This window comes from Carlito syrichta, unplaced genomic scaffold (genome assembly GCF_000164805.1).
Source record: "Carlito syrichta isolate Samal-C Ts95f unplaced genomic scaffold, Tarsius_syrichta-2.0.1 Scaffold287587, whole genome shotgun sequence".
In the NCBI taxonomy this organism is placed as follows: domain Eukaryota; kingdom Metazoa; phylum Chordata; class Mammalia; order Primates; family Tarsiidae; genus Carlito; species Carlito syrichta.
Genome location: NW_007231683.1, coordinates 1 through 24,788, shown reverse-complemented (window position 1 = coordinate 24,788; position 24,788 = coordinate 1). Strand labels below are relative to the sequence as shown.

Here is a 24,788-nt window from a genome sequence, read left to right as displayed (position 1 = left end):
TTTCCTTTGCCCTTGTTTTTAAACAAACAAACCAGAAACCCCTTGCTAGTCATAGAAACATTACTTTCAGGTAAAAATGAGCATTTTCTTTAATATTGCAAAGTACTTTCAAATATCCCATCTTATTTTATGTGAGGAAGGATTTTTATAGATGACAAAAGTAAATTTCAGAGAGACTAAGTCACATAGCTAGTAACTGTCAGAGGCTAACCTTGAACCCAAACCATTTTTTTCAAAGTATCACAAATGTGTCTATACTCCAATACTGTCAAACTTCATCGGTAAAATTCTGGGGTCATTGAAAGTCATTGTTATGTATTCAGTGAACAAACTCACAAACATAATGCAACATGGTTAATTTAAAGAAACCATTTATTCCACATGTTACTGATAACCTGTTCTCACTCATAAGCGGAACTTGAACTATTATAATACTATAAGAAAGGGATTGGCAGTAGTGGGAAACTCAGAGGAGGGTGCATGGGATTGGCAGTTGAGGGAAACTGCTAGGGGAGGGAGGGGCATACCTCATCAGCAAGGGTACCTGCATAATCAACGCTTGTATACCTAAACCTGAATTATATCCCACATTTTTATAATAAAAAGAGGATACCAATAAAAAAAAAGAAAAGAAAAAGAAAGTTGACTTCTTCTTGTTCTCCAACAATTCTTGAAACTGTCATGAAGTACTCATAAAAATATGCTCACTATTATGATTTTTAAAATAAGTCTAACTAACCCTGAGCTGTACCCCACATCTTTAAAAACTAAAATAAAAAAGAAAAACTGCACCACTATCAAAAAATAAAATAAAATAATTCTATATAATGTAAACATTATTTTTTGAATGCCATAATTTACCTGTGTATGTGCTGTCTTTGACTTAGAACATAAAACTTTTAAGGATAGAACCTGAGTGGCAGTACCATTTTACATTTCATTTTATAATGTTTGAGATATCCAATTGCTCTGCATACTCATGAACATTTAGTGTTGTCAGTATTATTTTACCATTCTAATAGGAATGTAGTTAGTAATTTGCACTTCTGTAATGGCTAGCAATATTGAACATCTTTTCATGTGCTTATTTGCCATATATATATATATATATATATATATATATATATATATATATCCCTCTTTGACAATGATTTTATCTAATTTCTAACGGGATTATTTGCTTTTTTACTATTGTTCATAGTTCTTTATATAGTTTGGATATACATTCTTTTACAGGTAAACAATTTGCAAATGTTTTCTGCCAGTCCTGTGGCATGTCCTGTCATTCTTTTAACAGAATCTTTCCAGAACAAAAATTTTTTAAATTTTAAGTTCAATTTGTTGATGTTTTTTCTTTTAAGGATCACACTTTTAAATCTATATTTTTAAAGCACCTCCCTCATCTCATTCATGCCCTTCATTGCCGCTGAACACTTTTATACCAGAAATCTCCTAGGTTCTGTCAGGCATATTCTGGTGTGGTGCTTTGTAAAAGTTTTTATTCTGTGGTTATGTTTCCAGCCCCTTTCCAGTTTCCAGAATATTTATTAAATTCTCGCATTCTTTTGTAGTCCACCTTTCTATCCACTCACATTCCTATCATTTTATTGGATTATCAGAGGGTAGGAGAGAAAGGTTTGTGTTCATTCTCCATTTGAACAAGCACTATGCCAGGGATCTTTTTTTTTCTGCTGCATATTTTAGGCACTGTTTGGCAAGATTTTTCTGCAAAGGGCCTGATGGTAAATACTATAGGCTTTACAGGCCATACATTCTCTATCATGAGTAGTCAATTCTGATGCTGTAGAGCAAAAGCAGCCCTAGACAGTATCTAAATGAATAGACATGACTCTGTTCCAATAAAACTTTATATACAATAAAACTTTACATACAAAAAATGAACATATAAAGTTCCAATAAAACTTTATATACAAAAAATGAACAGTGGGCCAGATTTTGTGTGTCAGCCATCGTCTCTCAACCCATGATTTCAAAACCTGAAGAACTTACTTGACAAAAGCCATTAGATCTACATACTACAAAAATGATAATAATACTAAATCAACACCCATGAGTCTACATGGAAGAGGGCTGAAGCAAGAGAGTCCCAAAGACTGGTACCCTGATACATTGCATCTGAAATCGAACTTACCTATTAACTACTTGTTATGTAAGATTTACAATTTTTCTTAGTATTATTGTTGAAGCCAGTTTTATTAAATAACTAATCAAAAGCCTTCATTTAAAAACAAAAACATCTTAACTAATAGAGAGTACATGTATTTAAAATTAAAATAATAGTTTTCAATCAACTAATATTTGGAGACATTCTTTCTGGAAATAGATAGCCATAAGACTAATACCTTTCTTTCCTCTTAATTTATAGCCTTTGCTTATGATTTGACTTGAATAATATAGCAACAATAGTGATAAACAAATCAGAATCACAAAAAATTCCATTTCAATGCCACATTTGTCAGACTGGCATTTAGAGAGGGGTCTTCAAGATGTTTGTTCAAATGAAGGATTCATATAAAACCCTTACATATATTTCTCTAAATTTAATTTTTTAATATATAATATTTTTACACAATTTAAAATGCAAGTGTATATAGTAAAAGGATTTCTCCTACCCTTGTTTGTTCTCCATCAAATACTTTTCCTTAGAGGCAATCAAAATTTTCAGGGTCTTGAGTATATTTTCAGAGATGTTCTACGTTATATACAACAGACATAGAAAACACATACACATTTTATACTGCACACACTTTTCTGCACCTTGATTGTTCCACTTATATTTGTGACAATATATATTGAACATCGTTGCATGATAAATTGTTTCTTTTAAAAAATAGCTATTTCACATCCAATTAAAATGAATATGCTGTTAGCATAGCCTATGATATGTTGTGGTACAATCTCTAAATTTCAGGGGCTTAAAACTACAAATATTTATTTCTAGCTCATGCTACATGTTTATCATGAGTTTACAAGGAGTTCTGATCCACGTTTATGTGACTAGGAGACCCAGGCAAATAGAGCAGGCTCTGTCTGTTCATTTTGCAATGGGAAAGAGAATTCTGGAGACTGACACTGAAATTACATGATTCAATCTAAAAGTGACAGAGATCATGTTTGTTTATGACATTGGAAAAAGGGGTCAAAAGGCCACATATAACTCCAATGGGAAGTAGTTGGTTCTTAAAATATTTGTGCATCTCTAATACAACCAAAGTATGTGTCGTACTTTTAAGACCAGTTTTTTTTTATTGGTGATCCTTGAGCTGTTTTCAATTCTTTGCTGTTACAAACAAATACTGTAATAAATATGCTCATGTCATTTTGTGCATGTGAATATATCTATAGGATATATTCCTGGAAGTAGAATTTTGCATGTATCTTTAGAAGTCCACTTGTAGCACAGAGACCCCAGGAATTTAGTTTCTCCACGTAGTCATTTTGGGGATAAGAGGTAAAAGCCAAAAGATATTTCAGTGGAGGTATTTCCTTCAACTATCCCAAGAATATGTTATAGAATTTTAAGTTGACTAAATGAATCAGATAAAGAATATTAGATTCTTGGCTTTTAGTTTCTTTAAAATATTTAGTTACACATATTTTCTTTTAGAAATCTTTCAGGGACACAGTTGACTATAACTATGTTCTCTGAATCAGAATAGGAAGCAAGAATGGCTATAATATTTTGTGTTTGACAGCCAGTCCTGGTCACTCATGCCTGTAATCCCAGCACTCTGGGAGGCTAAAGTGGAAGGATTACTTGAGCCTAGAAGTTCCAGACCAGCCTGAGCAACATAACAAGACCTCGACTCAAACAAATAAATAAATAATAAACAAACAAACAAACAAATAAATATATTTTGTGTTAGAATTCTTAGTCGCAATATTCTCATGACTTATTTTTAAATTTCAGTCAAGTCAGAATCACAGTCTTAAATGTTGCACTGCAAAAGCTGGGAGAAATTCTAATTATTGCTTTTACTAGATTTCCCAATAGTCTCATGGGAGGTTGATTGTGTCATATTAAAACATAATTCTATGACCAAATTAGTTTGGGAAACATCAGGTCAACCAAAGTGTGGTTTTTAAACCACAGAACTTTTCACAGTTTTATTTACTATGAGTAAAGAAACTGTAAATTTCCAACAAAAGAACATGCCAGGTAGTTTTTCAAATTTATTTTTCCATAGAGCTAATGTTTTATGAGCTTCTGTCTAGGAAACTTAATGTTCAAAAGAACTCATTTGGGAAAATATTGGTTTACAATATTAAAGCTGTAATTCAACAAGAAATTATTGAGCATGAATTCTATTCTAGCACTATGTTAGAATAGTAGGCTAAAGTTCTCATTTTAAGTAGACTATGGGATATTAGGAAATAAACAACAGAAAATGTACAGTAAGTCACTGTAATTTATACAGAATATAAAGGAGAATTTGCCTGAGACAAAATATTTATTTAATTTTCAATATAGACTCTGACACTTTTATTCATCCAAGTTTCTGCTCTGGTGTCCAATCACCATTTAATTTGGAAGAAAGAAAAATATTTATCACATGAGAAGAACACTTTATTTTGGACTAAAGTGTTTTCCAGTGAAATTCTAAGGAAACAAATGTTCTCTCAGTCAATTAATGGTTTTAATTTTTTATTGATTCTAGATTTCTCCTTTAAAAGGAAATAACATACTTGCCTTACTAAAGAGAAAGTATCTTATAGTTTAGATGACTGGAGACCCATTGTCAAAATAGAGAAAACGAAATAATCTTGAGAAACATGTTTCAAATTAAAAATATATGTTTTGGACTTTTTTATTTCCTAATTTTTTCAGCCATGTTACAGATGTTTAGATTGTACAAGTATGATCTCAGGAAAATCATTACATGAAAACTCCCGTAAAACAAATATCATTTTGATACAATTAATTCTTGATTCTTTATTGGCACCTGGTAAGCTTCTTTCAGATAAATATTTTAATCTTGCTATCATGTTACTATTATAATTTCTTTAAACATATTATTATTATTAATGTAGTGCTCATAACTATATTTTGATTGAATTATCTTGAGTTAGGATATAAACAAAATGAGTTGTATAAATGAGTGCTTGAAAGGGAAATTTCTCAAGAAGTTTCTTGTGTGATTTGAAATCAAAGCTTTAAACATATTTTCTTCAGCAATGGTCTGAAGATGAGTTTCTATTCTTAAAGAAAAATATAGAATTGTCTATCTTACTTCTATTCTCTTTTCTTCAACTAATGAAAAAACAATGTAACCGTCGGTTCTTAGAAACTATTTTTTTAAAATGGAGTGCTCTTCTGAAATATGGCTGATATGTAAATATGCTGATTTTAAAATTTATTAAAAAATAATATACAAACCTTCTTCCTACCTGATACTTACCTGGGAGAAAGACTGACTGTTTCAATATTGTTATACTTTAGCCCTACCATCTAACAACTATCAGCCCCTGCAGAGTCCCTTTGAGCACCTTAACAAATAGACCTCTGCTTAACCACCTTCTAAATACACCTCACCAAGTTCCTAGTGACACTAAAATTAGAATGGTATATTTAGTATGTTTGCACAATTTTATGTTCTAAATATAAATACATATAATTTATTAAGTAAATTTTGTTAAAACCTGATCTGGTGCTACTTCATTTTTCAATGTATTACTATTAATTGAGATTGAAAATTATACAGCTATATGCTTTGAGGTAACCTCTACTTTACTTTTTATTAATTTATACTGATTCCTGAGTGTTAAATAAAATGGTGACGTTTTACTCTAAGGCATAAAATATTTGCTCTGGTATGTTGTCACCAAAATGAGTCCATTACATAAAACTGTTCCTTTAGTTCAAAAGGTCAGTGGTATGCTCAGTAACTGCTTTATTTTTCCCTATACAGGCAAACATTCAATATGTTGGATAAAATATAGGCTTATGACACACATGAAAATGAAGGACTAGCATCTAGTGTTTTCTGGTTGTTTCAAGACATACTCCATGGACGAAGCACTAATTTTCTGTATGAAAATCCAGATGTTGGCCGCAATCTAATCCCTTAGAGGTTTCCATTGTCCCCAGAAAAGCAATATTCTCTCAGCTGCGCCCTAGGCACAGATGCGGGGGGCCAGCCCCTGCAGATATTGGGGGTCCCTGGTAGGAAAGATGACGTTGGCGATTAAACTGGAGGGATAGATATTAAAAGAAAGAAAGATGGAGGGATAAATATAAACAGAAAGAAAGAAAGAAAGAGGGGAGAAAGAAAGAGACTGGACTCTGTCTAGTGCAGAAGCCGTTTAATGGGACAAATCGTAAGCTTTTTATCCTAAATTTTCACAGGTTAAATCATAAGACTTTCACGTGAACACAAAGTCAGGTGAATGAGAGGCATCTCCAAAACACCAGGAGTTTTCTCAAGCATGAGGAAGGACAATCCCAAAATTATCTAACCGTTCCTTATACTTGGTTAATGTTCCTCAAAAGCAATACAACAATTTTAACACCATAATATTCTAATAATCAATAACTTCTGAAGCTTATGCATATACAACACCTAATGACTAACTTAAATCCTAATACCTTTCTATTCTGTGCTAATTCTACCTACACTATAGAAACTCTTAATTATAGCTCAAACCAGTTCCTAAAGAATGTGGCCCAGTCCAAAGATTACACTAGGTTGTTCTAGCAACAATTGATTACAATCTCTTAACAAAATGGCTATTCTAAAATCCTATATATCTATCTTAATTTCTATAAAAGTTTCTAATTCCTAATCCTAACATATAAAGCTGATCATCAGCAATAAAGCTTCTAAAAATAAAACCCAAATATAAACTGTAAATTGTACTAAGGTCAAAACCACAATAGTTGAAAATGGGAACAATGAAATTTCTAAAGTTAGCTGTATTCTTATTAAACCTCAAAATATCATGTTTGATCGTGCTTGAACTAACATAATTCCCTGACGTAGCATGACCTATTCTACAATACTTTCTATGAGTAAAATAAATTCAGTTTCTATAATAAGTAGAAAAACCCTACACTAACTGTAGCTAAAACTGGTTCAAAAGAATGCAGCCCAGTCCAAAGTACATGCTGGGCCCTTAGGAATGTGGCTCAGTCCAAAGTTCATGCTGGGCCATTTCTGGTAACTCTAGATAATCATCTATACCATCTAAAGCTGAAAACAAGCTGGGCTCGGTGGCTCAGCCTGTAATCCCACGCCTTTGGGAGGCTGGGGTGAGTGGATTGCCTGAGCCCACAGGTTTGAGACCTGCCTGGGCAACTTGGCGAGACCTCATCTCTACAATAAATAAAAAATGAGCCAGGCATGGTAGCACGTGCCTATAGTTCCCGCTACTTGGAAGGCTGAGGTAGAAGGATCGCCGGAGCCCAGAAGGTCGAGGCTGCGGTGGCTGGGAGCGGCCACTGCACTCCAGTCTGGGTGACAGAGTGAGACTCCAACTCAAAAAATAATAAATAAATAAATAAATAAATAAAACTGAAAACAACTCTCCATATATGTATATACTAATTCTACAAATATACTTTTAAATCTTATAAAGAAGCTAGTACCGTATAGAAGGCTCCCAAATGACCTAAGTTTGAATTATATCTAATACCTAAGCCAAAACCACAGTTCATGGGAAACAGGAACAATGAGTTTCTAGAGTTAGCCATGCCTGTCACAGTCACAGAGCCTTCAGCTTAGGTCAGCAGAGTTCCTTTTGGCTAAGAGTTGTAAATAGAAAATGGGAGGAGGGAATGGGGTCAACAGCTCCCAAACGCATCCTAGTGGTCTTGGGGTCCACAGCCCTCCCTGATCCCTAACGCTCCATGGGCCTCCGTGGCTGGCTCCCAACACACAGGTGTCCAACACACAGGTGTGGCTAATGCCCACCCTGCCTAATTATCTCCTTGCCACAGGTCTCATATTTCTCAGTTTGTCTAGAAAGGGAAGCTGTGGTGAAGTAAGAGACTTCAGTAAAATGTACAACAAAATAATGTATATAGATATCAAATTCTATTCTATCGTTCCTATTATGTAAGATCAGGACAGAGTGAGAACTTTTTTTACCACTTCCCTAACTTTTTTTTTTTGTTTATCACTTATTTATTTATTTATTTTTATTTTAATAGTTTTAGGGAGCACAAATAATTTTTGGTTACATGGGTGCACTGTATAGTGGCCAATGTCTGGGTTTTAAGTATGCCCACCACCCCCACCCGTGTACATTGTATCCAACAGGTGGTATTTCATTCTTCTACCTCTTTCCGCCTTCCTCTTCTGAGTCTCCAATGTCCATTATAGCATTATCTAGGCCTTTGTAGATCCTTAGTCTATCACCCACACAAAAGTGAGAACATATGGTGTTTGGTTTTCTGTGCCTGCATTAGTTTACTTAGGATGATGTTCTCCAATTCCATTCAACTTGCTGCTGAGACATTATTTCATTCTTTTTATTGTTGAATAATAGTCCACTGTGTGAGTGTGTATGTGTGTGTGTGTGTGTGTGTGTGTGTGTGTGTGTGTGTGTGTACACAGACCACATTTTCATTACCCACTGATCAGTTGATGTGCACTTAGGTTGACTCCACATCTTTGCAATCCCAACATTTTTGATCCAAGCTTTTCTTTCTTTCTTTTTTTTTTTGACTTTTAATTTTTTTATTTTAAAGATGTGGGGTACAATTCAGGGTTGGCATACAAATGATCATTGTGTAAGTACCCTTCCTGATAAGGTGTGTTCCCCTCCCCCTGGCAGATTCCCACTACTGTCAATTCCACCTTCCCCCCAGGCCCCAGCAGTTTCCCGCTAGTGCCAATCCTTTTCTTATCGTATTACAATAATTGTTCAAGGCCTGCTTATGAGTGAGAACATGTGATACTCAGTTCATTGTTTATGTGATAGACCACTCAGTATTATAGACTCTAAATTCATCCTGTGAAGTTCATAATTTTGTCCTTCTTTATAACTGCATAATATTCACCATGTATATGTACCACAATTTTTATCCAGTCCTCTTTCAATGGGCAGCACTGTTGGTTCCATGTTTATGCTATTGTTAACAATGTTGCAATAAACACATGTGTGCAGTTATCTTTTTCACAGAGTGAAAATCCCAGCAGGGGGATTGTGGGGTCGTATAGAAGGTCGATTTTTAGATCTTTTAGGAATCGCCAAACTGTTTTCCACAGAGGTTGTACACTCCCACCGATAGTGTAGAAGCGTTCCCTTTTCCCTGCATCCTCTCCAGCATCTGTTGTATTTTTTTGAGTTATTGATGATGGCCATCCTGACTGGAGTTAGGTGGTGTCTCAGTGTAGTTTTGATTTGTGTTTCTTTGATGATGAGTGAGGCTGAGCATTTTTTCATGTATCTGTTGGCTGCTCCTATGTCTTCTTTTGAGAAGTGCCTATCATATTTTGCCCACTTTGTAATGGGGCTGTTTGTTTTTTTCTTTTCGGCATGTTTGGGTTCCTTGTAGATCCTATATGTTAGACCTTTGTTAGATATAAAGTTGGCAAATATTTTTTTCCAGTCTGTGGGCTGTCTCCCTGCTCTCTTGATGGTTGCTTTGGCTTTGCAAAGCTTATCAGTTTGATGGGGTCCCATTTGTCTCTCATCTCTTATGGCATGGGCACTTGAGGTTTGATCAGGAATTGGCTGCCAGTTCCAATCTCCTAAATTTTCTAAGGTTCTTATAGTTTGAGGTTTTATGTTTAAATCTTTGATCCATTTAGAGTTGTTTTTTTGTGTGTGTATGGTGATAGGTAGGGGTCTTGTTTTAATCTTCTGCATGTGGTCAGCTAGTTTTTCCAGTACCATTTACTGAATAGGTTCTCCTCTCCCCAGTGGTTGGTGACAGAGGCTTTATTGAAGATGAGTTGGTTGAGAAATTGAGCTTTTGGATCCAAGCTTTTCTTATAACAGGAGGGAAATAACAGGGTGTTGTTTTTGACAGCATGGCTTGCAAAATGTCCTGATGCAAACCTCTAATAGAAGGGTTAAAGGAAGTTGACAGAAAAGGGGAGGACTGAGGAGAAGTTGATTTTTAAGAGTGGTAGAATCCCAGCGTCACTTGATGAATAGAAACATTGAACTCCAATGGGAAAACCAACAAGGATGCATGAAGACTGGTTATTAAGCAGGAAAATGTAGCCCACTCTGAAAGTTCTTATACCTTCATTCAGCTTAGAGGGGCCCACCCTGACCGCCCACAGGACTTGGAATGCGAAGGTTTTGACTGTGACCAGAAATTTTTCTTCTCTGATATATTCGCCTATGGAAATGTCCTCCTCCTTTCAAGAGTATGATTTGACCCTCAAGAAGAAGGAAGAGTTTGTCACAACTTCACTGAGGTTGAATTTCTTAGCATCTTGGAAAGATAAAGCTCAAAAATATATTTTTTGAACTTTATTTTTAACAAATAAAGGAATGTGACATTTCTGCATCCCAAGACAGATACAATGCTAAAAAGTACTTCTCCATGGTATATTGTAGTCAAACTTTCAAATGTCAAAGACAAAGAGAGAATTCTAAAAACAGTCAGAGAAAAGCATTTAGCCACTCCATCAAAATTACAGTGGACTTTTTAAACAGAAAGTTTCAGGCAAACAGAAGGTGAGATGATATATTCAAAGTGCCAAAAGAAAAAACTACTAGCCAAGGATACCATATCTAGAAAAATTTTCTCTCATAAATTAAGGAAAAATAAAGTATTCCCCAGACAAGCAAAAGCTGACAGAATTTATCACAACTATATTGACTCTATAAGAGTCAATTCCTAGTGAACTCCTACACCTGGAAGTGAAGTAACAATCTCTACCATCATTAAAACACATAGCAATATAAAAACCACCACTAGTCGAGCAAATACACAAACAAGAAAGAGAAAAAACTCAAATGTTACCATTACAGAAAACCACCAAATCACAAAACTGTTGTTACTGATAAACAATAAGAGAGAGGGAAAAAAGATATCAAAAAATCAGAAATTAACAAAATTAAGGAATAAGCCTCCTCACATATCAATACAACTTGAATGTAAGCAGACTAAACTTTCCATTTAAAAGATATAGACTGGGTTGGGCTTGGTGGCTCAGCCTGTAATCCCAGCACTTTGGGAGGCTGAGGCGAGTGGATTGCCTGAGCCCGCAGGTTCGAGACCCACCTGGGCAACTTGGCAAGACCTCATCTCTGCAACAAATCAAAAAAATTAGCCAAGTGTGGTACCACACGCCTGTAGTTCCAGTTCCTTGGAAAGTTGAGGTGGAAGGATCTCCGGAGCCCAGCAGGTGGAGGCTGAGGTGGCTGGGAGTGTGCCACTGCGCTCCAGTCTGGGCGACAGAGTGAGACTCCAACTCAAAAAAAAAAAAAAAGATATAGACAGGCCGAATGTTTTTTTTTATTTTATTTTAAAAAGACCCAATCTAAGCTGCCTACATTAAACTCATTTCAGATATGAAGACACATATAAGTAAAGAGATGGAGAAAAGATATTCCATGCAAATGGAAGCCTCAAGTGAGTGGCAGTGGTTATATTTATATCATATAAAACAGACTTTAAGTTAAAAAATAGTATAAAGAGATTAAAAAAAGGTCATTATATAATGATAAGGGGATCAAGTCAGCAAGAGAAAATAACAATTCTAAAGACATATGTACCAAACACTGAGGATCCAGTTATATAAAGCACACATTAGATTTAAAGGGAGCGATAGACTCCAACATAATAATAGTTGGAAACTTCAAATAGACAAATCATCTAGACAGAAAATTTATTTTAAAAAATTGGATTTAAACTGAACTTTAGATCAAATGGACCTAACAGACATTTACAGAACATTTTATCTAACGGCTATAAAATATGTATTCTTCTCATCAGCATATGGAATATTCTCTAGGATAGGCCATATGTTAGGACACAAAACAAGTCTCAACAAACTTTGAAAAATTAAAATTATATTAAGTATCATCTCAGATTACAAATAAAGCTAGAAATCAATAAGGGAGAAACATTGGAGACAATACAAATATATAGAAATTAAACAACATGCTGCTGAATGACCGAGTCAAGGAAGAAATTAAAATCTTATTGAATCAAATATTATAAAAGTCAAAGCACAACATAACAAAACCTATGCGATTTAGCAAAATATGTACTAAAAAAGAAATGCATGTATTTTGCCATATCTTACTAAAAATAGAAATGTTTCAATAAACAATCTAACAATGCACCTCAAGAAACTAGAAAAGTAAGACTAAAATAAACTCAAAATGGGCAGGAAAAAGACACAAAGATCAGAGCAGAACTAAACAAAATAGGGAAAATACAGAAGACTAATAAAATGAAAACTTTTTAAAAAGTATATTAAAGAATCAATAATATATTTTCTAGACTACCCAAGAAAAAAATTAAGAAGACTCAAATAAAATCAGAAATAAAAAAGGAAGCATTACCATTGATAACAGAAATAGAAAAGATCATCAGAGACCATTATGAAAATTATTCACTAACTAGAAAACCTAAGCCTCGAGGAAATTATTAAATTCCTGAACACATATATTGAATAGCAACCTACCAAGATAGAATCAGGAAGAAATAGAAAAACCTGAACAGACTGATAACAAGTAACAAAAGTAAAATAGTAATAAAAAGTTTCCCAACAAAGAAACATCCAGGAACGGATGGCTTCACTGCCAAATTCTACTGAACATTTAGAGAAAAACTAACATCAATTGTCCTTAAAGTGTTTCAAATAATTGAGAAGGACAATTCTCCTTAACTCATTCTCCAAGGCCAGCATTACCTTATACCAAAACCAGAATAGGACACCATAAAAAGGGAAAAATAAGGACCAATATCCCTGATGAATATAGATGCAAGAATCCTCAATAAAATATTATCAAATAAAATTCAATAGCACATCAAAAAAGTTATACACCATGATCAAGAGGTATTTGTCCCAGGGATACAAGTCAATAAACCACACAAATCAATAAACATGATATATCATATTGACAGAATGAAGGACAAAAAACCATATGATCATCTTTATGAACAAGGAAAAAGTATTTGATAAAGTTTAACATTCTGGAGAGTGACATCAGCAAAGCGGCTGACTGGAAAAGACTAGCATTCTTTCCCCCAACATAAAGGATCAAAGCAATAAGTCAACAAGTGAGATTTGACTGGAGTGTCAAAGGAAGGTGCTTGAGTGCAGAAAGAGTGCTTGAGTGCTGGAGATGCACCTGTGCTGATTGGTGATCCAGGAAGGCAGTGGGGAGGCACCTAGATTTTGCAGCTCCTTCTCCCCCACCCAGATTGAATCTGACCGGAGTCAGAAGAGACTTCTTGTGGGGGAAAAGGTAAACAAAAGATCCTCACAAGCCCCCATTGCTATTGCAAAACCTACAGTTTTTACAGCAGGAGAAGCCCACAGTCGTTGAAATTCCTGAGCCCAGTTTGAAGAGCTGCCCGGAATTCATGCAGCTGCATTGCCCCAGATTAGGATCACAAGATGTGACTTACTCCCAACCAAACCTCTGTGAACGCTGCTACAGCTATCTCTTTGATATATTGATTTCTTGATTTCCTTTCTTTTGAATATATACCCAGTAGTGGAATTGCTGGATCATATGGTAATTCCTTTTTTAGTTGAGTTTTTCTTTTGGGGGGGGGGGACTCCATACTGTTCTTCATAAGAATATTCTAATTTACATTCTCACCAACAGCCTGTGAGGGAATCCTCTTTCTCTACTTCCTTACTAACATTCATTATTAACTGCTTTTTGGACAAAGGATCATTATAACTAATATGATATGATATATCATTATGGTTTTGATTTGCATTTCTCTGATGATTAGTGATGCTGAGCATTTTTTTCATAAATCTGTTGGCCATTTGTATGTCTTCTTTTGAGAAATGTCTATACAGATCTTTGGTTAGTTTTTAATCAGATTATCTGTCATTTTTGTTACTGAGTTGTTTGAGCTCCTTATATATTCTGGTTATGAATCAATTTCAGGTGGATAGTTTGTAAATATTTACTCCCATTCTGTGGGAATAAATATTTACTCGCTCTGTTTCCTTTTCAACTTGATACTATCCCATTTGTCTATTTTTGATTTTGTTGCCTGTACTTGCTGGCCTCTCACCTCCTGCTTTGCAGCCCTTTTCCTAACAAGCTACGGACTGGGGCTAGGCCATAGCCTGGTGCTTGTAGACCCCTGCTCTAGAAGGTTTATTAAGCCCTGGTTTACCTTGGGTCTAGAAAATGATGGGAGCACTGCTGTCCTGAATGGAAGAGGTCCCTAAGGGGATAATCTCACAGTGTGAAAAGGCTGCCAAGGGGTTCATGAAGAACACAGACTAATACTACAAAACAGTCACTCTAATTTGGCTGAGTCACTCTAATTTAACTCTCCTTTGCTGAGTTACAGGGCAGAGTTTCCAGGGTTGAAATTGCAGTTCTGCTGCCCCTCTTTGAATCTGCCTGTCTTCAACAATAGTTCTCCCTACAGGCATTCACAATGCATCCTGTGTATTAAGGCAGGGTCTTCTGCTAGGGAACCCAAGATGATGGGGAAGCTGGTTGTCTGCCTCAATCTCACTTTTACCAATGTAGAAACCATGAGTTAAGGGTGCAGGGAAGAATGGAAGGAGAGGATTTGCAGATGTGGTTGTTTGATTCTACGACTATCTTGGAAATTTTTCCACTCCTTTGTGGGCTTAGGAACTGTATCATTCTCATACTTGAGTTCTAGATTATTGCTCATTCTAATGCAGTTTATGTTTTTGGTTTTCTGCTGGGGAAGTTAAATGAGCTTGCTTCTGCACTGCCGTTTTAGAACCAGAAGTCCTACAACTAGCATTTGCAATAGATTGGATTTCTGATCAGTAATTTAAAACCTCATAGGACTGTGTTCATAAATAGTTCCAATGCCTGAGATAATTCAAATCTACAGATATTAATTAGTTGTGTATCATGTTCACGGCACTATCCTGACACGTGAGAGATATAAAGGTGAAGAAAACACTTCCATCCCTTTCTTTTGGAGCTCACAATTTAATGGAAGAGAAAGACACAAACATAATTTGATATGACAGGAGAAATATTTATCACATATTAAAAGAAAATAATATTACTAGCTAAGATTTATTGAGAGGTTTCCATTAAACAAGTACTTATCTGCACTAAAACTCATTTTTAAGGCTATAATTATTATTCCCACTTTACAGATGATAAACTGAAGTCCAATGAGATTAAGAAACTTGCCTAAGGTTCTATCCTTAGGAAGGGTTAATCTACAATTTACACACAGAGTCAGGACATCAGAACTCAAATTTTTATGCTGTACTGTGAAATATAAATAATATGTAATAGAATGAGAAAGAAAGAGGTTAAGTGGTACTCAGAGGGAAGGAGAGACCAGGAAGCGATAAAGAATTATTTATTCTAAATATAAGCCAAAAATTTAGATTTAGGAGTTTTTAGAGAATTAAAAAAATATTATTCAATTATTTTGTAGACAAGAACTTTTTAAAATGTGTTTTCTCACATATGAGGAGGGACCCCTGAAAAATAGAATTTATTTATAAAATAAAGTGTATTTATTCTTACATGTTTAGACTTTAGTCACCTTCAAAATACTGTCCATTTGATGCAATACACCTATCCACTGCTCAAGACAGTTTTTGAATGCATCAATTTTGATGCCTGTTACTACTTCTGCCATTTCTGTTTCACTTCTTCACATTAGCAAAACGTTTCCCTTTCAGCACTTTTTTCTTGCAGGGAAACAAAAAAAGTAGCTTGTGGTGAGATAGGGTGAATAGGGAGGGTGGGGCATAGTGGGTTATGCCACTTTTGGTAAAAAAACTGCTGAACACTCAGAACGGTGTGGGCAGGTGCACTTGTAAATCATCCATCATGAAATAGGCAAATGAACTGAAAGAATCTCCAAAAATTTTTTTATTAAAGCCAAATGCAGCCTCTCACAACAACTCTAGCTGGTATACTGGTGCCGATGGGCTCCTAGAACACTTACCTAGCAAGGAAAGCCTGCGCTACAAGGGGCCAGCTCTCAAAAAAATAATTCCTTTTTTTTAAGGACCCCCCCCCCCAGCAGGGAAAACCCGTACTACAAGGGGCCAGTTCTCCAAAAAATAATTCCATTTTTTTAGGGACCTCCCCATAGAGGTAAATTTCCCCTATTCTTGAACTAAAAATGTAATCTTGTTTTACTATGTCTTATTTAGAATAATATAATTTCATTAGCCAATCTCATGTCTACAACTAGTAGGATGTCTTTGTAGAATAATAGAAATATTTTGAATTTGCATTGCTCTTTTTTCTCAAGTTGTAAGTCCAACATAGAGACATGAACATGTACTTAATAGAGTGAACTTAGTGAAAAAATAGTTTGACTTTTCTAGAGATCTGAATTACTCTCTAAAAGAGATTGGAATTGAATATGCAACTTCACTTCTAGTCCAGGGCCAAATTTCACCTGCATGCAGACTGCTCATGACCTAATCCTGACTTGTACCACACATCTCAATAATAAAATAAAGAGAAAAAACAAAATAAAAAAGGAAGTAAAAAATTAAATACCACATCAAATAGTAAATGAGGGCTAGTTGAGTAGTGAAATAAGCTGGAATCTATGTAAAGAAGTCAACAAAAATAAATCAGTATACTGTTCTTAAAATCAGGACATCAGTCATGGGAAGATTATTCATATTGAAAATAGCCATTTTCATTATAAAATGTACATTTCTTCATCAATGTTACACCATCATGTCATGTTATTTATACAATATTAGAGATACTTTCCCAGAATAGGGGGCAATGAGAAAAGAGAATGGAAGAACAAGCACCTTCCTTAACAGAAGTCTAGGAGTTCGATTTTAAAATGTCCATTTTAGTGGGATCAACTCTTTTTTAAAAGCTTTGCATGAGGAATATTATGCAGCCATAAAGAAAAACAAAATTATAAACTTTGCAGCCAGCTAGATAGAATTTGAGTCTATAATACTCAGTGATTTATCACGGAAACAAAGATCTGAGTACCACATGTACTCACTCAAATGTGGACCCTGAACATTTATCATAATACTAAAAGAAAGGGATTGGTAGTAGGGGGGGGCACATAACATCAATATGAATACTCACACTTTACCTGTATGATGACCACGTATGTACTTAACTCTGAATTGTACCCCATATTTTAAAAATAAAAAGTAAGAGAAAAAAAAAAAGCTTTAGAAGTGTCTAGGCTCACCAGAGAAAGAATGTTATTTGGGAGCCAGTTCTTTCCTTACTTGAATTATGTACTTTAGACCTGGTATGTTTACAATGGAATTCACTCCATGATTGTGATGGTCTTCAGTGACAACTGAGTCTTTAATCACAATAATATCCCAAAGCTAAGCTGCAGAGTTCCTGGTTATTGATGTTTACAGCTTTAATACTTTTCATAGTGCCTGGTAGATGGATGGCTGTTTCTCCTGACTGAAGTTAATCAAAGTTCTGCTGGCCATCCTCTGTTGATGATAAGAATGGTTGTCTACCAGAGGAAGATGTTTAGCTCCTGAGGTGTAGGCTCCTGAAATCCTGTCACTGTAGACTTTTTGGCATGAGAGAACCTTGGCATAGAGGTCAAGGGTCTAGCTCCCAGAGAAATCCACTCACAACATCAAGAGATCCTGGGCTCTATGCTGTAGCATGCTTGGGGGTTGTTGGTTTGGTTTCTGATTTAGGATAATTTTTGGTTTGGTTTCTGATTTGAGAGGAAGCCATGAGAGGAATGATTTGGGGATCACCAAAGAAGCGATGGCAACACAGAACAAGGGATATGCCCACAGTTTTGACATGGTGGACCAAGACACAGAGATTATCAGTGATCACCAAACAGGGTGACAGCTAAGGGCTATTCTTCACCTCTGGGAAGTGGGTCTTCTTAAGGAGACTCAGTCAGCTGAACAGTAACTGAATGGCAAAATATATGGATCGACACATACACACACGTATCAGGATTCAGAAAAAAGGGTCTTTGCAGATGAGATTAAGGCTTTTGTGATGAAGAGACTATCATGGATTATCCAAGTGAGTGCTAAATGCCATCACTTGTCTTGTTAGAAGACAGAAGCAGAGATCTTCACAGTGAAGGATTTGTGAAGACAGAGGTAGAGATTGGAGGGGTCAACCAGGAACCAAAAACTGCAGCAGAAGTCACAAAAAGCAGGAAGAGTCAAGAAACAGGATTTTCCCCCAAGCCATCGCAGGGAGCATGCCCCAGTGAAAGTTCTAGCCCTATGAAAGTTATAGCTTCCAGCACTGGGAGAATAAATTTTTGTTGTTTAGTCACCAGTTTGTGGGCATCTGCTACAACAGCCAAAGGAAATGAATGCAGATTATTATCTAATCCAAATATACAGTATTTATTGACAAGCACACACACACTCAAGAGTCAGAGAAAAACTGGAGCAATAAACCATAGGAGAATGGGATTCGTACTGACAAGGATTGGTTGAGGGCAGTCCCTAAGAGTGACACATGAAAAACATGCTCTTCATTGGCTGAAATAATGAAGCACACTGTAAAGCAATAATGTCATTGGTTGTGTGTATATAAATGGAACCCTCTTAAAATGCTTAAGGACATTTTTGCTTGCTATTAGCTTAATATTTTGGTCCTGCCTACCCTCCAGAAAAATATTTCAGGATGTTTCCCATTAGTAGCTTGTACAGAAATTCAGTTCTTATGTAAGTTGTCTATTTTTAATTATTACTCCTCATCAGGTATACTGGATTTAAGGTTACTAGGAGTTTTAGGAGATGGATGAAAATTTGAGAGTTTCACCATGCTTCGCATATCTGGTTTTACATTCCTTTCATGAGAAATGTGGACCAATTGCCCTTCACCTTGGCCTCTGACCTCTAGGTTTTTACTTCTGGTTGCCTTGTCTCCTCCAAGAACGGTTTGAGGATTATATTAGAATGGTTTATAATTCCTAAACTGAAACAGCAATAATTGTTTTTATAGTGTCTTGGAAGTTTTCAGGAGACCCTCTCCACATGAATAGGCCATTCTTGTGCTAATTTTATCAAATGTTCTGTCTGTGCCCACCCTAACCTATCAATGATCACGGCTCATCACAACCTCAACCTCCTGAGCTCAGGTGATCCTTCCACCTCAGCCACCTGAGTAGCTGAGACTACAGATGTGCACACCATGACCAACTAATTTTTTGATATTTTGTAGAGACAAAGTCTTACTATGTTGCCCAGGCTGGTCTTAAACTCCTGGTCCTCCAGCCTTAGCCTCCCAGAGTGCTGGGATTACAGATGTGAGTTAAAATGCCCTGAACTTGTAATAAATTTTGATTATGACTGAGACCTTGCTTTATTTTTAAAGCTTAAATCTTTAAAAATATTTAAATGTTAACAGCACTTGAAAAGTTAAATTACAAATTTAATTCGAAGTTTCCCTCATTCCCCAGCATTGTCAAGATCCAGCTATCCAGGTCCAGTGTTTTTCCTTTGGGACATGACAGGGGGCATAATTTGCATTTAATGTCACTTCCCATTCCCTCATCTGGTTGCTGGTTCTTTCAGAGTCTTGAAAGCATAAATATATCCTTCCTTAACTGACTGTGATTGCAGTCATCTCTTTGGCCATCCTTTGTTCCTGATCGGGAATGCCATCCTGAAGTGAGCTCATGATTATAAAGCTCCCTGCTTCCCTTCTATGTTTGATCCCCTTGCTGCCAACCCCCAGCTGGCTCATTTGCCTGGTCTCCTCCTGATGCCTGCATCTCTTTACTTCCTTTCCTGTGGTGTTTCAGGATATTTGTAGATCAAATCTCATCTTCCCTCTGATGGCAAGAAACTCATAGGATCCACTGTTCCTACTTTCCAGAAACCACAAACCCTCCTCATTACCTGGCAGTCCTGAGATACTGGTATCTCACCCATTAGCTCCCCTCCGCCCACTTTCCTCCTTACAGAAAACAAGACAGATCAGCAAGCCCCTGACTGAACAGACATCTAAGGAAATAAATATTCATTTCCTTCTTTTTCAGGTAGCACCAAACCTAGGAAGATTCTTGGCACCTCCAGCCCTTGGGCTGCTAGGAGCACAACATCCCTCTCTCCTTGAAAACTGCAACTTGTAACACAGGCTCCCTTCCCTCTCCATAGGCAGACATCATGTCCCTCGTGGGAAAGCCAGCTCTGACAGGTCTCTCTCCAGTGAGCCTTTTGGGAGGTAGGTAGCTTCAAACACATGCGTCTCCTTGAAATTGGAATTTGAACCCCATGATGACTTTGCTCATAGCTTTGAAACACTGATTCCTAATACCATGAATAAGTCCATACAGCATCCTAGTGTTTATTCATATACAATAAATTCAAAATACATTTCTAAAGTTGTTTTCATTATAATACAATAATCTGCAATTGTGTGTCCTACCTGAAAATTCCAGGAAGTCACATAACAGTCACATGAGGAAGGAACCTGGGACTTTTGCCAGCATATTATTAGGCAGAGGCAGCACTTACCAATAAATCCCCCAAGGTTAGAGGATTTCCAGGCTCTGTTAGAGGATTACTGCTCTATTTATACTTCCTGTCTCATCATTTTAACATATGCTCAACCTTAGTGTTATAGGGACCATTTATAAACTATGTTTAAGGGTTAGAGACAGGAACTATGTCCGAGAATGAGGAGACAGAAAGAAATCATAGTGAAAGGCAAAATTTATCTTTCTCAAACTATTTGAATCAAGCATGCAAGAAAACATACAAAAATGATTATTGGCAAGCTTTGATTTCTAAAATAATCAAGTGATAATGTTCCATAATTATTTTTGAATAATTATCATATACATGCCCAAAAGATTTAAAAATGAATAGACAGTCACCTTGTTTTTGATTGATTTTGCTGTTAATAAAAATGATATAATTTCTTTAATATTTATTTTTATTTGATAAAGTTTGGAAGAATGTAGGAATCACATTTTGATAAATTCTTTTGGTTACTACCTGCTTTGATCTGACACCATTTATTTTAATTATCTACTTAAATAAAAACGTACAGGATAGGTCATTAGTTCTTATAATTATTCCATTAACTCATTATTTTAAAGCAGTCTCAGTTGTGTTTGGGAAAGGTTAACTGTGTTAAGTAATATGCTCCCTCTACAGGATAAAGACAGAGAAGAAAGTATTTAATTCTTTCAATTGAGGATTAGTTATGTTTTCTTTTCTTTTTTTTTTTTTTTGAGTTGGAGTCTCACTCTGTCGCCCAGACTGGAGTGCAGTGGCCGCTCCTGGCCACCACAGCCTCAACTTGCTGAGCTTTGGCGATCCTTCCACCTCAGCCTTCTAAGTAGCTGGAACTACAGGCGCGCGCTGTCTTACCCAGCTAATTTTTTGATTTGTTGTAGAGATGAGGTCTCAGCAAGTTGCCCAGGTGGGTCTCGAACCCGCGGGCTCAGGCAATCCACTCACCTCAGCCTCCCAAGGCGCGGGATTACAGGCTGAGCCACCGAGCCCGGCTAGTTATGTTTTCAATATCTGAGTGCTAATTATGTTTTTTGGCTTACATTTCCCTAAAAAGTTACACTTTGTAATGTTTGATTTAACAACGTTCCAGCAAGCAGTCTATGAATCATCTTTGTAGTTTAATTTCATCTCCACTACCATCTCTATTTACTATCATGATTCTTTAAAGTCATTCAGCCAAAAATTTGTGTGTGTGTGTGTGTGTGTGTGTGTGTGTGTAGAGAGAGAGAGAGAGAGAGAGAGACTGTGACTGCCATGTAACAGACACGGTTCTATGCACTGGGGCTATAGCAGTGAGTGAACAAAACAAAAACCCTGTCAATGGGAAACCTAGTATCAAAAGACGTTCCTTACGTATTTCCTATGTGTCAGACCACGAACTTAGTGATTTGCAGTTAATATTGAGCCAAATCCTCTCAACAACCCTGTTTGAAAACTGAGAAGCTAAGAAGACTGTCCAAGATCACACAGATAAAAAGACCGAAACATCTCAGAGTTTCACTGACCATCTAGTCAGTTACAGGCCACACCCAGTAACTCTGAGACTTGTGGCCCTGTTTTGATTTGCATTGTGGCATTTTAAAAAATTGTCCCTTTCAACTAAAATATATGTTCCAGGAGTGTAACAGACTGTCTGCTTGTTTATCACAATGACTCTGGTCCCCAAAACTTGCTACTGTGAGTCTGCCAGAAATACTTAGTTAAATGATTTAAGAATAATGAAATAAATGAGCAGAGGGTTGAACTCTGGACAGTGTGACTCCAAAGCTCTACCTTCCAATGACTCCATGAGTCTCCAGAAAATAGGAAGCCACCCCTTACTGGTTGAATTTACTCAACTGAACTATTTACAGCTGTCTGTCCTCTCCATTTTCTTAAAGACTGGGAGAAGAACAATGAGTCTAAAGTGAACAAGATCTGATTCTTTAGAAGATTCAACTCTTTAAACAGATTCTTATGTGCCACTTGGCTCGATTTTGGCCACTGGAAGAAACTGGAAGGCCAGAGGTGCCTTCATCCTGGGAGGAAAGGACTCCTGTGAAGGGGCCAGTCATGCTGTAGAGATGGAGCCTGGAGCTGGACGGAGGGGAGCTGCCCTTCCATGTGCAGGGAAGCCTGCTGTGAGAAGACTCGAATGCCAGCATAAAGGAGTCCATTTCCATGGCATTATTTTGATATTTATTTTATAGTAGCTGTTCTTCAATCATTGTATTCTCTATATCACTATTTGCCACTAACCAAGTGACTTAACAGCGATTATTGAAATCTATTAACCTTTCTTTGTGTATTGTAAAGTCATTAGCAGTGTACTGGCTTATCTGCTAACTGCAGAATAGTAAATATTGAAAGAGTCATCTTGCCATTTGAAGTGTTTCTGACTGGAATAAATGTTTGTTCAGGTTGTAGCACTTCCCAGGTAATCATGAGGTAATGAAGCAGGATCCCCTTCCAGTGCTGGAACAAAATCCCTGAGAACAGGAACAGGTTTTGTGGTGAATTTCCCTTAACCTACACTTTAGGTTTATCTATGAAAGGGGAATTATCAATGTCTGCTCTCAATACACAAGACACAGTAAAACAAACCAACAGAAAAACTGAAGTTTGTTTCAGGCTAACAATTATAAAAGCACAAAGCCAAAACCAAAACCGGATGATTCTGAGTACTGCAAATCAAGAGACCTAGCTTGTCATCTGAACAGTATTAAAATCACAGGGGTGGTTCTTCCTTCTTGTTAAGCCTTTTGTGTATAAGGAGTTTTGAAAGGTAAGACTGCCAATTCATTCTATGCAGTTCTTTCTTCTTTTCAATCACATTGGTTTCTCCACAATCAAATTGTGCTTATAATTGATAAACAACTTAGAGGTCACAATATTTTTCTTGGGGTTAAAATGTTCTTAGCCTCTATTTTTGATTGACATATAACAACGTTTTTGATAAACATTTCTCCAAGAAATGGACCCATACTGAAAAGATGTAAGGGGGAACTTTTATCTCTGATCTCATCCTTCTGCCTTTCTGCAATCATCTCTTCTCTTACAGTGTCAACTATCACCTCTAAGCAGGCAACTCTCCTGTCTTCCTAATTCTCCCTTGTCAGACACAGTTGACTGTTCCAGCTACCCTCTGGGCATCTGTACCTGGATTTTTGCTTGAAGTTCAACATGTCACCAAAAGAATTCATTCTCAAATCTGCTCCAGTATCATCAAATCCCTGATCATTGCCAAAATCCTGTAGATAATACCAAGTTTCTGGATTTGTTCCTCTCCTGTGAGTTCCTGCTGCCCACAGCCACATCGCCCTCACTTGTTCTTCCTTGGACCATCATTAAAGTCTTTTACCCGGCTTCCGTTCTTTCCAAATAATACTCCTGTCTGCAGACTGCCATTTATCATTGTCTAAATCCTGCATGCAAGCTGCTATCAATCTCTCTGTTCAACACCTATGAGCAGCCCAATTGCAAATTAGAGAGAAACTACTCAGCCCAACCTAGTATTCAGAGTCCCGGACAACAGAGTCCCTCCTAACAGACCTTAGACTTACCTACGTGCTCCCTAAATCAGAGATATTACCCTTCCCTAAACTTACCAGTCTTTCCCTGTCTGCAACTGCTTGCTCACCTGTTTCTTCTTCATAGTATGCTAATCTGTACTCCACCTCTCCTGATTCCATTCATTCTTTTTTTTTTTTTTTTTTTTATAATTAATCAGTATTTTTATTATAGTTTTGTGGGGTACAGTTAAGGGTTAGGTGTACAATTACGTTTCATTCAGACACCCTGTTGATAAGAGGTGTTTTCCCAGCCCCAGATAGATATTTGCTACTGTTAATCCCCTCCCCCTCCCCCCCATAGTTTCCCAGTACCGTCAGTCATTTTGTTATAGTATTACATTGGATGTTCAAGGTCCATTATATGAGTGAGAACATGTGATATTCTGATCTTTGTTTCTGTGTGAGGTCACTCAGTATTATAGACTCTAGTTCCATCCAGGTTGCTGCAAAATTCATGATTTTGTTCTTTTTTATGGCTGCGTAGTATTCCATCGTGTATATGTACCACATTTTTTTAATCCAGTCCTCTTTTGATGGGCATCATGGTTGTTTCCAGGTTCTTGCTATTGTGAACAATGCTGCGATAAACACACGTGTGCAGGTATCTTTTTTATAGAGTGATTTGTGT

The 24,788-nt window shown here is 36.6% G+C and overlaps 1 pseudogene; it reads right to left on the bottom strand.

The window, feature by feature from the left end:
• LOC103254863 overlaps positions 1-23,905 on the bottom strand; it is a 43,998-nt pseudogene extending 20,093 nt beyond the window's left edge.
• Positions 23,906-24,788: the final 883 nt, after the last annotated feature.